Source organism: Orbicella franksi, chromosome 1 (genome assembly GCF_964199315.1).
Source record: "Orbicella franksi chromosome 1, jaOrbFran1.1, whole genome shotgun sequence".
In the NCBI taxonomy this organism is placed as follows: Eukaryota; Metazoa; Cnidaria; class Anthozoa; order Scleractinia; family Merulinidae; genus Orbicella; species Orbicella franksi.
The window spans coordinates 5,699,275-5,714,229 of NC_138145.1; the positions used below are offsets into that span (position 1 = coordinate 5,699,275).

The 14,955-nt window shown below is 38.8% G+C and overlaps 1 pseudogene; it reads right to left on the reverse strand.

Moving 5' to 3' along the window:
• Positions 1-12,675: 12,675 nt before the first annotated feature.
• On the reverse strand, positions 12,676-13,882 carry LOC145470803 (uncharacterized; annotated as a pseudogene).
• Between the last annotated feature and the right edge of the window lie 1,073 nt (positions 13,883-14,955).

The following is a 14,955-nucleotide window of genomic DNA, read 5'->3' on the forward strand; positions in this document are numbered from 1 at the left end:
ATTTTGCAAAATCTATGAAAATTTACGAGAATTCCAAAGCCCATCCACAAAGTCTGAAATTTTTTCAAAGGGTTGCAAGGAAGGCCCATCTAAATTTAGGAATCAATTATGAATTTTACAAAATTTATAAAAGCTGCGAAATTTTTGATAATTTGCCTGCCCATCCATGAAATATACGAAATTTATTCAAAGGGTTCCAAGAAAGTCCCAAACAAGATTTGCAACAATTTAGAATTTTACGAAATTTACAAAAACTTAAATTTACGAGAATTCGCTGGCCCATCCATGAAATCTACGAAAATTATTTGTTAGGGTTAGGAAAACTACAAGATTTACGGTAATTCACCAGATCATTTACGAAATTTACAAAATTTATTCAGAGGGTCACAAGGAAGTCCCCAACAAAAATTATTCAAACTGAGAAATTTACGGTAATTCACAAAAGCATTGACTAAATCTATTGTCTGAAGTTTATTCAAGGGATTAAGGAAGGCCCCAATGTAGAATTTATATCATTTTCAGCCTGTCTTTGTGGGGGTCATCAGTATACAACTTCATATGCTTTTGAGAGGCCTATATAGCGAATGCAAGTTAAACCAAAATATTAAAATGAAGTACATTTGACCGCCAACTCGACAAACTGGAATCTCCATTCAAATTATACTTTATCTCTGAATGGGATAAGCAAGGTCGATTAAATGCAAGGCATGAACATTTTATGATAAAAAGTATGAACATTTTATGATAATTGCTTTTGTTAGCGTAAGACATCTATCAAACCGCACCCCATTCAACTGTACCATCTCTTGCAATAGCCTTTTCCACCTTTCAAACAGTTTGGTCTATATTCCTTCCTTTCATTTTGAGGTCTTTAGCCACGCTCAATCTGATTAAGCTTATCTGAGCTCCTGAATCAATTAACACATTCGCTCTCAGCCAAAGATGGCCTAATCCAACAATGTCCACTTGCACGATGGGTAACAATGCTTTCTGGTTGTTAGTCACTGACACAACAATTGTGACAGTTGACTGAATTGCTCTGTGTAATAGAGGGTGATGGTGATAAGGGCATTGGTGTCCATTGCTTTTTTTGAGGACACTGGCATCTTCTGGAACAATTGTTGGACCTATGATCTTGTCCGGCATGTTTCAAGCAGCTGAACCATGCATGGTTCTCTTTCACTGCCTTTACCCTATTTTGTAGATGAAGCAAGACAAACTTCTGGCACTGGTCAGTCCAGTGGCTTGGAGTTTTGCAAATCCAACACTTGTGCAGGAGACCTGACTTTGGAGCATTAAGATTAGATCCAATATGGTCAACAGGATGCCTTGTTGGTTGGCCTGTGCTTCTCAAAGGTGTGGTTGCTCTCATCCTGGATTTCATTTATTTACTAATAATAAATACTAATATTTAGTATTCATCCACGCAATAAGCTGTGCCAGGGTGGCCTCCTTTCTGCTGTTTTCCTGTTGAAGTGCTCATACTTTACGGTCGTCGGTACACAGTCTCTGCTCAGTTAGGCCAACATGTGGTTGTTGTCTGTCATGGAGTTGTCCAACCTCCTTAAGTGTACTGAAACGTTTTTGCAGAAGATGCACCAAATTGAAAAATCGAGCATTTTCTCCATCACGAGGAGGTCTGAACTTTGTGATATTGTGTGTTATTGTGTCTGCTAAGAATCTAGAATCCCTGTACTTTGAGTCCAGGTAGCTCCATGTGGCATCATGATCTGTACTGATACCCTTAATCAATTCCAGCGGTCGCCGTTGTAAGCTTGTAGGCAGCAACAAAATCGCCTCTCTTTTACTGTATGTGCTATCCACAGTGTGCCTGAAATCGGCCTGGAAGATCGCGTAGTCTCTAACATCCCCTGCAAAGCGAGGCATCTTCAGCTTCTCCATCTTAAACCCACAGGAAGTATTAACATTGCTTTGGTGATTGGTGCTGTTTTTACCAGCAACTCCGTTTTCTCCAAGATTTTCTTCTGTTCTCAGGTGTCCGTTTCTCGACTCGGTTCCTGTGCCGTTCACAGCTGTGCCATTAACACAGGTTCCTTTCCCTTGTACTGCTTAATGTTCTCCTTGCTTTGTGGTTTCCATCTCAATAACACTCTCTAAATCCTGCACTCCTCTTTCCACCTCCAAAGTTCTGCTTTCCCAAACCGATTTTTCACCTTTCACGCCCGTTGCTCTGTTGTCTGATGCTGACTTTCTGCTGTCCAATCCTGATTTTCTGCTTTTTGATACCACTTTAGATTTATCCTTTGCTCCGATTTCCATTTGTTGATAGAAGTCCTCACGCTCTTCCAACCATTTCTCCTCTGCCTCGAATGCTTCATCTTCCTGAATCAGTTGAGTGTATTCCTTGTGCTTCACCTCCAAGTTCTCGAAAGCCGTTTTCACGCTGTGAAAGGCTTCCATAATTTTGTCTCCTGGCCTGCCCTCTTTACATTTTTTGCAAAGGGTGTTTCCACGGCATGTTAGTACTGCCTTTGCTGTCCTTCACTTCCTGTTTGGTTCACCCATTGCTTTGTCACCTATTTTGGTCTTCAATCCTTGGGACTCTGGCTAGCACACAGAAATCAAATGAAAGTGATCTGTTGCCCCTAACTCTGAATTCCCGTGAATCGTATAAATTACAAGATTTTTATTCGATCTGAAATAAACACAGCAAATGTCATACTTAAACTACATCAACTAACTGAAAATAAAGGGCCTCAATACATCATGTCCACCAAGAAACACAAGCAGATTTAAGTGAGTAAACCATGCGGTCAATTACACAATTGTTAATCACGTGCAGTCAAGTACTGAAATTATACTAACAGAAATTAAGGGAGACAACGTAAAGAAGCAAAGCCTTAGAAAACGGAAAACAGAAACTTTAAAACTGGCTCACTTTGTAACGGATTCCAGAGTTCAATTAAACCGTAAAACCTCTAAAAACAGGAAAGCTATCCATACCAACACATGTAAACTAAACTGAATATGGATGCCTATTTCGAGCTTCTCAGATTGCAATGTCAATGAATGCAATCATGGTTTACAGAAAGTATAACGTTAAACTATTAAAATCAATAATAAATCATCATGCGAAATGTCACATGAAGCAAAGTTCTTCATCAAAACAGCAAGTAAATCAATCAATTGGTTACTTAAATTTGATTGAAGCTCTTGAAAATACTTAGGAAGGCTCAATGTTGTGAGAAATAAATTTAAATCCTCTGTTGATGGGAAAAGAGTAACCTGATGTCACTATTGGATTTGGAAGAAAACTCTTTTGGGCATGCAGACTCAGCGCCCAAAATATCGTAATTAGAGACATTACGGATTGCAAAGGAAATGTTTTTAAGTAACAGAGGTGTGCCCTTTCTGTGAATACCAAGTGAATACCATTGTTATTAAGATGGTTTTCTAAAATGTTTGAATTATCGATGAAAGACCAAAAATATTGATGACATGATGAGCTCAACAAGTTGTTTACTGTCTCACTTTGTTGTTGAGTGTGAAATCATGACAACAAATGATGCTGGAAACGAAAACCTTGTGTTTTTGAGCTAGGCCTTCATCTGCTAATTCGATGATGTTTGCTACTGAGTGAGAATCAGGATTAAGGTCGTTTGTTCCGATGTGGATTACCACTTGACCTGGATCTTTCGCTACACTTGGAAACATATAATGCTTCATGTCTTCTGTGGAGCTACCAGGGAAGCATTTGCAAAACACATTTTCCGTTTAGATTTCATTCTTCTGGTGTTGACATATTTAATTGTCAAATCGCCCAAACTGATGGTTGAATTAGCTTCTATGTGCTGCTCACCAACGGTTGACCAACCTGTGTTATCATCACGAGGGAGAGGTGATGATTTATTAACCTGAGGTGACACGGTGTTTGCAGGTGTTGGTCAATTTTGGTCATCATTAAAAAGTTTTATGGCTGTAGCAACGCTGTCTCATTCATTTTCTAGGGTTTTTATTGTATTAGATGCTCCTGCATTTGATAAACGTTCATATTTGAACTGCTCTTTTAATTTCTTGACCTTTTCTTAAAGTAGGCATTCTTGAGTATGTGACGAACTGTTGGTAATTTGCATATTTACCTTTGAGTGAACGAGATGCTGAAGTTCATTAAGTTGTTGCTTGACTTTCTGTAGATTGCTCTTAACAATAGAACAACCCTTGCATGTGGAATGGCTTGGCAAATTCTGGGTTACAGACTGCAGGTTCTGCGAAGAGTTGAAGGAGCAATCTACCATATTGTGGCACAGAACTATATCGCCGTTCTTAAAACTACTATCATAGCCTCCTTTTCTTTTTAGGTACTGCTGTTCGTGCTTTTCTTGAGCAGCTTTAATATTTTGTTCAACCTTTGGGAAAGTTGCAGATCTTTTCTATATGGTCCTGGAGAACATCTTCTACGGTTAGGTGCCCTTCTAGTGTTTCATTTTCTCCCTGGTCTTTGTCAAATTGCTCTACAAACTTTTCTACCTCGAGGCAAACATGGGTGCCTACCATACATGAAGAAGAATGGGCTGCACTTGGTGATGTTTGATTTGTTGGAATTAATTGCAAACAAAGCACCATCCATGTATTCATGCCAATTGTTTTCTTTTTCATCCACAAGCTTCCTAAGAATACTGACCAGAAGTATTAGCATGAGGGTACAGTGATTTTACATAACCTGTGATGCTGAAATGATGTGTAAAAGTCACATGCCTAAATCAAAAAAAAGAAAGCAAGTTTATCAGGGAGTAATGAGGTGTCTTATTATGTGGCCTATTTCAGCACTTTGGGGTTATTCTCAAATAGGGTTCAGTAACTAGTTAAGAGTGGTATAACCTCTGTTCTTTAGGGAATTTGTAATAAGATTTCTTTGATATTTTTTGTATTCCATACTTAATGAAACTAGTCCCTTGCACATAATATCAAAATGTAAATATACAACTTTGAAAGCAGGTTTACGGGTTGTAGGTGTATCTCAGCAAAGGTACTTTAACATCTAATTTCTCGTCTCTAAACTTAAATGGTGGTTCTTTGGATGGGTTCAAATCACCAAGTGAAGCTTAAAGCTCATATGGTACTGTTATAAAGGACGTTCCTGTTCTGCAATGCTCCTGTGAATGGTTAAGATGAACTACACATTGTTTTGGGATTGGCTAACCTAAGCTGTTTTGGAATTGTAGGCAAACTTAGTAAAAGTGGTGTTATTTAATCTGCCCAAAACATGTTCTTGGTTTGGCTGGGAAAGATCTACATAACTTCCAAAATGGACAGTTCACTTGAAAGGTGGGCAAAAGTGAATATAAATTTATGTTTTTATATGAGTTACGTTTTGTAAAGGTCATCTGTTTTCATAACTTTTTAATATAATAAAAGGCAGTTGGAGTAACTTGTAACTAAGTAAAGTAATTAAAGTGGTCCATTGTTTGTAAGATTGTATAGAACCAAATGCTCCACAATTCGTTATGGTCAAAAGGCCAGAGGAGCCCAACTATCATTAAATTTCACGCTGAAGTTGAAAGCTTAATTTACCAGGATTGCACAGAGAGATAGTTATTCACAATTTTGACTGAAAAATTACAAAGTCAATCCAGAGTAAGTAAACTCTGCAAGAAACACAGATGAAGGGATTAGTGTGTCGAAAAGTTGCCACGAGAAACTTTTCCAACCTACAGATAACTTTTCTAACATATGTTAATTTACTAAGAGAATGTGTACTTATATCAACTGTACGTTCTGGCATGAGTGCATTGCTTGGTGACAATCTGGTCTTGAAGACAACACAGATCACATTATACAGCTTACCAAACAACAAAATCATTTAAACTAAATTGCAAGGAATAATTCCCAGTCAATTGAATAAAATTGCTCACAGATTACAAATCAACTAAAATTTGGAAATATAAAAGAGAATATAAAATTGTGTGTCAACATATTATCCTATGTATTATCAAAAGTAACTGTTGCATAAAATGGTATAAATTTGAATGAGGTTAACAATTAAAATACTCACACAAAGTAATATTTGTGAAAAAGGATCAATAAAAAGAAATCAAGGTATCTTGTAACAATAATCTAGGAACTCTGATTAGTTCTGGCCAGTGGTGGCTCATTCTCCAAACGTGCCTTACAATGAGAAAGATCCAAAAATAAAAACATGTATTCTGGAGAATGTGAAATGGCAGAGGCACAAAAACGGCGTTTTTTTTTAGCAGGGACTTAGAAGTGGAATGCACACAAGCGAAGAAACAAGGTTACCAGTATGTAGGGGAACAGAATAACACCGAGTGGGGGACAAAAGTGTACTTGCTGTATTAATGCAAGAACATCGTATTCAGCCTCTGCCATTTTATACAATAACTCTAAGTAAACATATGCATAGTTCCTGGTGTAGGCTGGGTGAAGAGAATAGAAGAAGGTTGGGAAGATGACTAGTCCTGGTTGATGAGGAAGGAGCAGCATGAGGGAAAGACCTCTTGCTGTCAGTGGTCAAGAGTCCACATAAACCAGAGGTGACCATCCAACAACATCTGAAGCATTTCCTGTTGAGTATGGGACATCATAGTGGCTGCAAAGCAGCTCTGGTGTGGTGTAGGGGCACTGACGCACCCTCCAGCTAAAGCAAGAGGAAGAAATCTTTCCATCACATAATTGTGAATACTATGTACATGCACATTACATGTAATACAACCTGGTCCCAATCCATAATTTGACAATACTGCTTTTGCTGATGTGACAGTAGGGGGCTTTTCATCATCTACATCGTTCAAGCAAAACATTTTGAGGGTACATTTTTTAATTTTCTCTTTTCCTTTTTGGCATTTTTGGTTTCATGATCACTGTGATGTAGGTTAGAAGGTTTGTCACCCCTGGCAGAATAATTGAATGTTGTAGGGTGCTCTGTGACTGCTGATGCTGCTGTTTGTTCAATTGTAGGATTGTTGACTGAGGAAGAGGCTCCTAAATCAACAAAATCACTTATGCCAGAAGAATATAAACTAAAATCACAGTGGCCCATTATAAGTGGCTTTCAACATATGTGAAAAATTATATTGAAAGAAGACACAATCTCAAATGTAACCAATGCAATCACTTCTTCACTTCGAAACCCATTAAAAGAGGTCAAGGTTGACTCTTTGCAATGAGGTGTTTGGTAGGTAACAATTGTCGTGTTGTATGGCCCAAGATTGATTGTGGGATCCACTGTTACGGGGCTGTACTGATAAGGGTCACAGTAAAACCTTGCAAGGTCATGTAACTGCCTATTTGTTGCAAGTACACAGCTAGGCTCTGGTGCAAGTTTTACAGTCCTGATAAAGGTAGCATTGTCTCCCTGTCTTTTGCATTCTAGAAGTAAATTATACCGCAGGTCTTTGGAAGTCTTGATGGTGTGGTACACGCATGACAATATCTTACACCATGAAAATTCGTATTGTTTTCTTTCTGAAACTTCGTACCATTTTGTGCCAGCACTCATTTCGTTTCTTATTTTTGGCAATTGGTGAATGCCGCTTCCACCAGGATTCGGCTCTTTTCTGACAGCTGGAGACTTTTGATTTGTTTCTAGTGGATCTATAAAAGGTGACATCACCTTCAAACTTTGCGGGTTTTCCAGGAATTGTTTGCCTGTTTCAGAAACTTTGTATGTCCTGTATGTATGACTTTAAATTGAAACCAGTTTACAAACTGCTTACTACACCAAAGAAAAAGAAGTCTGAATTCGTATTTCTCAATGTATGAACACTTTATAACATACAAGTGCATGAGAGCTCTTCCATATTTGGTGGATTAATATAAATAACAGTATGTAATAATATGATAATAAAATTTCATTTAACATTTTTATAGGCTATTTTACCGTTCAGGAAGTCTATGCTGATCTTCACTGCTTACAAAATGAGGTGGAGAGATAATATTATTAAACAATAATATTTACCTAGGTTGCATGATAACAAAAGTAAGATTTTGTTAAAAAGTTGAGCTATTTACATCTTCACTGAGTTTTCCTAATATACAGAACATCTTGGATCTTTGGGTGTGATTTAGTTCAGTGCATGTTTCCTTAAGACAGGTTGCCACAGCTCACTACAATAAACTGAATCACTACCAAATCTCCTCTTCATGATGTCTGTAAATCCCAGAGGTGGGTGTACACGACTTGCTGGAACTTCCAAAGGGTCAGAAATAGGTGTAATGAAAGGATCAGAAGGATGAATGGGACTTTCCAAAACTCCTGTGGGAGATGAGGGTGGATCTCAAATTAAACGAACAGCTGGTGTTGATGCTACAGGAATGGGAATTTCATCAACTGCCATATCACATTCCTCAGCCTCCTCCTGTGTATTCCACTTCCTGTAGGAATCCATAATTGAAATTAACTGCTCCATCTGTGGCTGCTTGCTGATGTTGTTGACATCTGTAAAGTCAACTTCTGTGGGCCACCAAACTGGTCTACAAGCTTGTTTGCCCCATCCAGGCTTAGATCACCTTAAATACATGTAAACTATAACAAATTGCAAGAACATTGTGAAAATGTCAGCATACAATTTATACTTTTAAGAAAAATGCTTGTTTTAAGGTCATTCCCCAGTATTGTATTGCGCATCCCTACTGCGCGTAATTTCATGTGTAATTAGCGCGTGCGCATTTAAAAATGGCGGCTTTTTCTTTACAGCTGGACCTCGCCATAGAGGTAAATCGTCATTTTCTTGCAAATGAGTATGGTGACCTATCATTTTTTTCTGTTGTTTTGGATTGAGTAATAGATTTCTCTGTGTAAAATAAATATGGACCATTTCTCAGTGTAGAACAAAAAACAATCATCGGAAACGGGAATTTAGCAAGCAATCATGACTACAATCATGGTGCTATTATAAGGATTTATAGGGTATAAGCAAGGTGCTGTTGCTCCTAAACGAACATGGGGACCCCTCATTTTTATTTTAAAATTTAAGTTCCTATAATATAAACAATCAATAGGCAAAGTTTCACAAAAATCTCAGTGCAGGTTCTATTTCAGTGGAATTACCTTAAGGTACTTGTACTCTGAGTAATGTAACTTTGGTTCTATACAACCAATTTAATCCAAATTTTTATCATTTTGAAGCTGAATAAATGGAGATTTAAAATATGTCACCACCTGCGTCATTTATTCAAGAAATAAGTTAATACTAGTTAATATATGCAAATTTAAATGTCATGCAATACCCCAAAACATCAGAAAAACAGGAACAAGATCACTACCTTACATATTGAGAAAAACTGTTCAAAGAGAAATTGAAACTACCTTTTTGCACTTCTGGTGAAAATTTGGCCTAAATCTACTGAAAATTCAAAAAGTTATACCATTTACAGAAAGTGCACCCTAAGTACAACAATTTGCAATGGTACTTGTTATCTTGAAAGAAACTTACAAATTCAAACACTAAAGACAGCACTTCACAGTGAACTGTGTTCAGGAAAGCCTGACTAAGCCTAATGAATCAATAAGTGTGCCTGATATAAATTTCAACTTAAAAAAACACTATTTTCTTGGAAAGTAAAACAGTGACAGGAAAAAAAAATCAATATTTTGATATTTTTCGGTGTTTATAATAGTTTTGCTGTACTTCAATGATCACTTTAGTGTGATTAGTCTTTGCTATGCCATATTTTAAAACAATTTTTGTCTTGTGTGCAGTGTAGGTGCACTCCACACTGGTGTACTACAGTATGTTACAACTTTCAGTTCCTTCTTGGTTGCCGCATAGCAAACTTTACATGACTTCTTGGTGTCGGACGATTTGACTTGCTGCCATAAATTATGCACTTTTTCATTTCTGTCAACATGAATGAAATCATTCGCATTGTCAGTTGAAGTGAGAATTGTAACTGGCCTATTATCTTTCCACTGTAAAGCTAGACAGACTCCATCCCTTTTCCATCTCATGCTTCCCTCTGCTCTCCTCTTGCCCACTGTTTTATTGTTCTTTATGGAATTGGGGAATCCCCTTCTATTTTCTGCAGCAGTTCCAGTTGCTGGAAGCATCAGACAAAACAGGTCCTTCACAAGTGTTACTGGTGTATAAAAATTATCAAAATATAAATGATAACTTTGATTAATTAGGAGCTGTACCAGCCTCATCACAACTTAAGCCTAGTCCATTGGCACTGGTCATGGCAGCATGTATAACCATGTATAACCATTTGCACTGTCATTTTGTTAATGGAATTTTATTTACAACTTGAGCACTCACATTACTTACATTAGTGATGTTATAATTACAATATACTTGCTACTTATACTACTTATACTTACACTACTTATACAAATTTTTTTCCTTAAGTGTTTAAAAGAAACAATTCCTCAAAAATTCTCAATTGATGTTATTTGATTTAAAGGAAAATGCTTTTCGGTTTGATGTTTATTTAATAAAATTCTTTCAAAGTGGCTGAAAGATGGTTTTGTTTCTTTACACCGGCAAGTCCACAAGTACGTTTTTCCTAAAATGATTATATAGTTTAACAGATCCATCTCCCCCGTTAAAAATCCTAAAATAATCTCGTGATATTCTAAAGAGAGGCAAATGCAACTACTAAGTTTATTTAAAATTTTTTCACATATCTCATTCCAAAAGGAAGTAGAAAAGAACAGTCAAAGAAATAGAAATATGGTCTCAGTAGTCTGATGACAGAAGGAACAGTTGGGGTCAGAAATATAGCCTATCTTACAAAGTAATTCATTTGTATATAGAATAGAATTCAGTTCGTGATACTGAAAAGAATGTACATAAGGTTAATTTGCAACTCTCAGTGGCATCACGAATGCCTCCAAAAGTTGCTTATCCTCTAGATTACATTCTTCTCTCAACTTGGCCCATTTATTTGGTTTTTTGCATTTTTGCTTTATAAGAAGATGATAAGAATCACGACACTGAAATTTTTCTAAATCAAGGATATTCTCGAAGTTGGGCTTATGAACACGCAGTTTCAGTGGAACTGATTGCCTTAACCATGTGTAACCATGTATAACCATTTGCACTGTCTGCACGTACCCACAACTTTATGCCCCATTTTGTGGGTTTATTCTTTATATACTGTCTTATCCCTGAATGGTGCTTAGACTTCACCATCCTCTATCAGTTGCCACACGCTGAAAAGGTTGGCATAGAGATTTGCATTTCTCTTTGAAGAACTGCAGAAAGCCATTGACCTTCCAGAGCTTATCTTGCTCATCTTCTGTGCCAGGGTCTACACATGTAGCATACCAATAAGGGCTTTGAATCTCTCCCTCAACATGATACTTCTTGCCCAGAGACTGTGATGCAAAGACTGTGTGCTCCAGTAGCGGTGGAACGAACTAACCTTGACCAGACCACAGTACAAGATAAGGGCAATAAGCTTTTCAATCTCATCTGGGTTTGTTTCCTTCCATGCTCCTTCCTTGTCCCCATAATAGGACTTTTCAGCAACTGTTGCCCAGCCATAGGAATTGGTATGTAGGCAGATTTCCCTTAGCAGTTCAACAGTTATGAACAGCCAGAAGAAATCGACAGCTCTGGTCATAGCACCCCTAAGTATGGGGCCGATTAGTTTAAGCCCTGGAAGACATCTTGGATTGAATGAAGGCAGCTGATTGGCTGTGTCTGGGTTGTTGTAGCTTCGATAGCCATTTGGTGCTGCAGCACTGCTCTACCTCTGCCTCGTCCCCCTGCTGGTTGACCTCCAACTTGAGCTCGCCTTCTTCCTCTTCCTCTCTGTGGGGAATCAGGTGTTGGAGGTTCAGTCAGAATCATCACCACTGCTAAGTTGTGGGTTGTCACTACTGTTTTGTGGGTTTTCAGATGCCAAATTTTCAACTTACTCACTGAAACAAAGATTCCCTGGTTATATATCTATGTATGTAAGAGTTTGGACAGTTCAAACCTTGCAAGAAATGTTCAATACTCTCTACAGAATTTCCAAAAGCAATGTGCAAACAATTATATTTGTATAGTGGCTGATTTCCTAAATTGAAGAAAGATGGGATTCTAAGGCAATATATCACATGGGTCATATTGTCTTTCTTTAAGAATGCCTTCAAAAACCTTATAGGCCCTTCGACACCATGGTAGAGGCAGATAAAGTAATGTTAAGGGATAACCAGTACCCTGTTCCAAAAGAGATGTGGCAATGGATTGCAGAATTTTAACATTATGCTTCATTATCACTTCCCTCTCTGAATACCTTGACAAAAAAAGACATTTGGGCAGTTGAGATTTGCTATTAACGGCTTGGGATTCTTCAGACAAAGTGTGTTACAAATAGTCTGTCTATCACCAGTTGTTGCTGTTGCAGTAAGGGTTGCTATGGGAGCACTTGGGAAAAGGGCAGCAAGTACACTTAATTTCCCATAATCAGGCCTGAAGTCATCTCCCCTGTTTGAAAAGTAAGATATAATACAGTTCATAATAATTATTGATCGAAGTGCCAAAAGTACCGCCACATGGCTAATTGCATCATATCCTCCCAAATCTTAGGACTCCTTGGAGAAAGGGGAGGAAAAGCCTTGAATAATTACATGAGGACAAGATAGGTCAAGGTATAATTTGATCATTTTACTGATGGTGAGTCTTCAATCCATCACTTACTATTTACCAGAAATGCAATTATGGATGCAGTAAAATAAGACAAGAGTGAATATATTTTTGATATCAACCCAGTGATAGAATAAGAAAAACAACTATTTATTACTCATGTCATGATCAGTATTCTTTTAAAAAAATACAGGACACAAGGATCTAAACTGGCTACATTACAACATTTCTGAAAAAGTGTCATGTAATGGATTAGAGTACTTTTAGCTTTTTTAAATGCATTTGCTCACCATTCAAGGACGCAACGCGCCTCATCTAAAATCACTGCTTTGACGGCTTATATATAGATTGTGCTCTGAAGAACTTTTAATCCGTCCTCACACGATAAGAATGCCTCCAGGTGAGAGAAAACAATTTCATATTCGGTCTGAATAATACACTCTCTAGTTCCTTCCTACTGAGGAGTATTTGTAACTGGTGAATCATCATCCTCTTTCACCCCCATGTAGTAGCTTCGCAAGAGAAGAAAACACACAATATTGTAGGAACACAACAATTCTATTGACAAGATGGCAGACTCTCTCTAGCACATGGTTTCCAATGTCACGTGGCGTAAATGTCACTGTCACTACGCCACATCACCCCCTTACATATTACAAAACTCCCTATCACGCAGATAGCTAATGGCCAAATAATGAATGTCCAATGTCCAGAAACTACAAAGAAATAAATTTGCATAGAGTCATCTACGTAGATTTGCATTGGATGTTTTGGAGTTTAAGCACAAAGGGATACAAAGTCACTCATCCATGCTGGAGGGTGCCTAACACGAGCGAGCCTTGAAGGAAGGGGACTTGCACTGGATTCAGAAGGTAGGGTAGGCTGCTTATCAATATTGATTGGTGGGGTCAAAGCAGTTGTTTCCAACTGTCTTCCAGTGGGCATGTCCTCTGCCCTGTCTCCTCTGTGAGCTTCAGTGGCTTCAGTGGAAGGGTCCAGCTGGATAAACTTCTTCATGTGACTCGCGTTACGCAGCTTGGTGTTTCCTTCCTGATCTTGTATTAGGACAGCATTGCCCTTCTTTTCCACCACTTTGTATGGTAGTGGTTTGAAGTTGGGAGACAGTTTGCTGTCACGGCTCTTGTTGAGCAAGATGTGATCTCCTCCAATATCACTGTATTGTGCCAACCGCTTGCTGTCTGCATACTCTTTCTGTCGAAGTTTCCCCACGCATCTCTTTCGCGAAGAAGCTGCTGCCAGTGAGCCTTGGTGATTCTCTCACTTGGAATGGTAACTCTTGGGAGTTTATCATTAAGGCGTCGACCCATCAAGAACTTGGCTGGGAACAATCCAGACACTGTGTGACGTGCAGTTCGGTACTGGAAGAGAAAATTTTGCCTCTCTACTTTCTAAGGTGGTGATCCTTATTATCTTTAGTAAAGTCTCGTTACAGGGCTGGACTTCACCATTACTCTGAGGTCAGTAGGGGATTCCTTTTAGGTGAGCTATTCCTAGGTAATCTAGAAAGCCTTCAAATTCTGCAGAGGGAATGGCAGGCCATTGTCACTGCAGACATTCTCGGGTTTGCCATGTGTTTGATAGATACCCTCCATTGTTCTTGTGACGAGTGAAGCGTCTGTCTTTTTTAACAAGATGACTTTGGGCCAGCATGAGTAGTTGTCTACTACTACAAGCAGGTGGTTTCCACGGGGAATCTCCAATAGGTCAATGGCGATGTCACCCCATGGAACTTCGGGTAATGTTGTTGACCTGATAGGTTCAGTCTTGCTTCTAGGGTCGACTAGCTGACAAGGGTGGCAGGTTTTTACAGACTGTTCAACCTGCTTGTCCAAGTTGGGCCACCATACCTTTTCTCTAAGGTAAGCCTTTGTGCGTGTCATACCCTGGTGGCCCTCATGTGTGAGTGCAATAGTATGCTTCCAGAGGCTTTCTGGCATGATAATATGGTTACCCCTGGGGAGAAGCTGGCTAAGGACCCCTTGTTCTTCTGCCAAAGCTTTCGTACAGTGTGCCCGATAAGCGACTCCAGTTTCCTGAGGCAACAGCTTGACAAACCAACTGTAATGTGGGATCTTTTGCAGATGCTTGCTCAACTTGTTGGGGTGTGAGTGCTGCTGGTACGGCTTCACTAGCTATGCTGCAGGCATATTCTGTGCTCTCACAGGCATCATGGTCCTGAGCTGGACCTACTGGGAACCGGCTTAGAGCGTCCGTAGAGTTCTCTTTCCCCAAAGACAGTTACCAACGGTTTGTGGTCTGTGCAGAGCTAAAACTCCATTCCATACAAGTAGAGGTCGAATTTTTGACAGGCCCACCAGACGGCTAGTGCCTCCCTTTTTAAATGGGCAAATCTTTTGTAACGTCATTGTTTACATTTTTC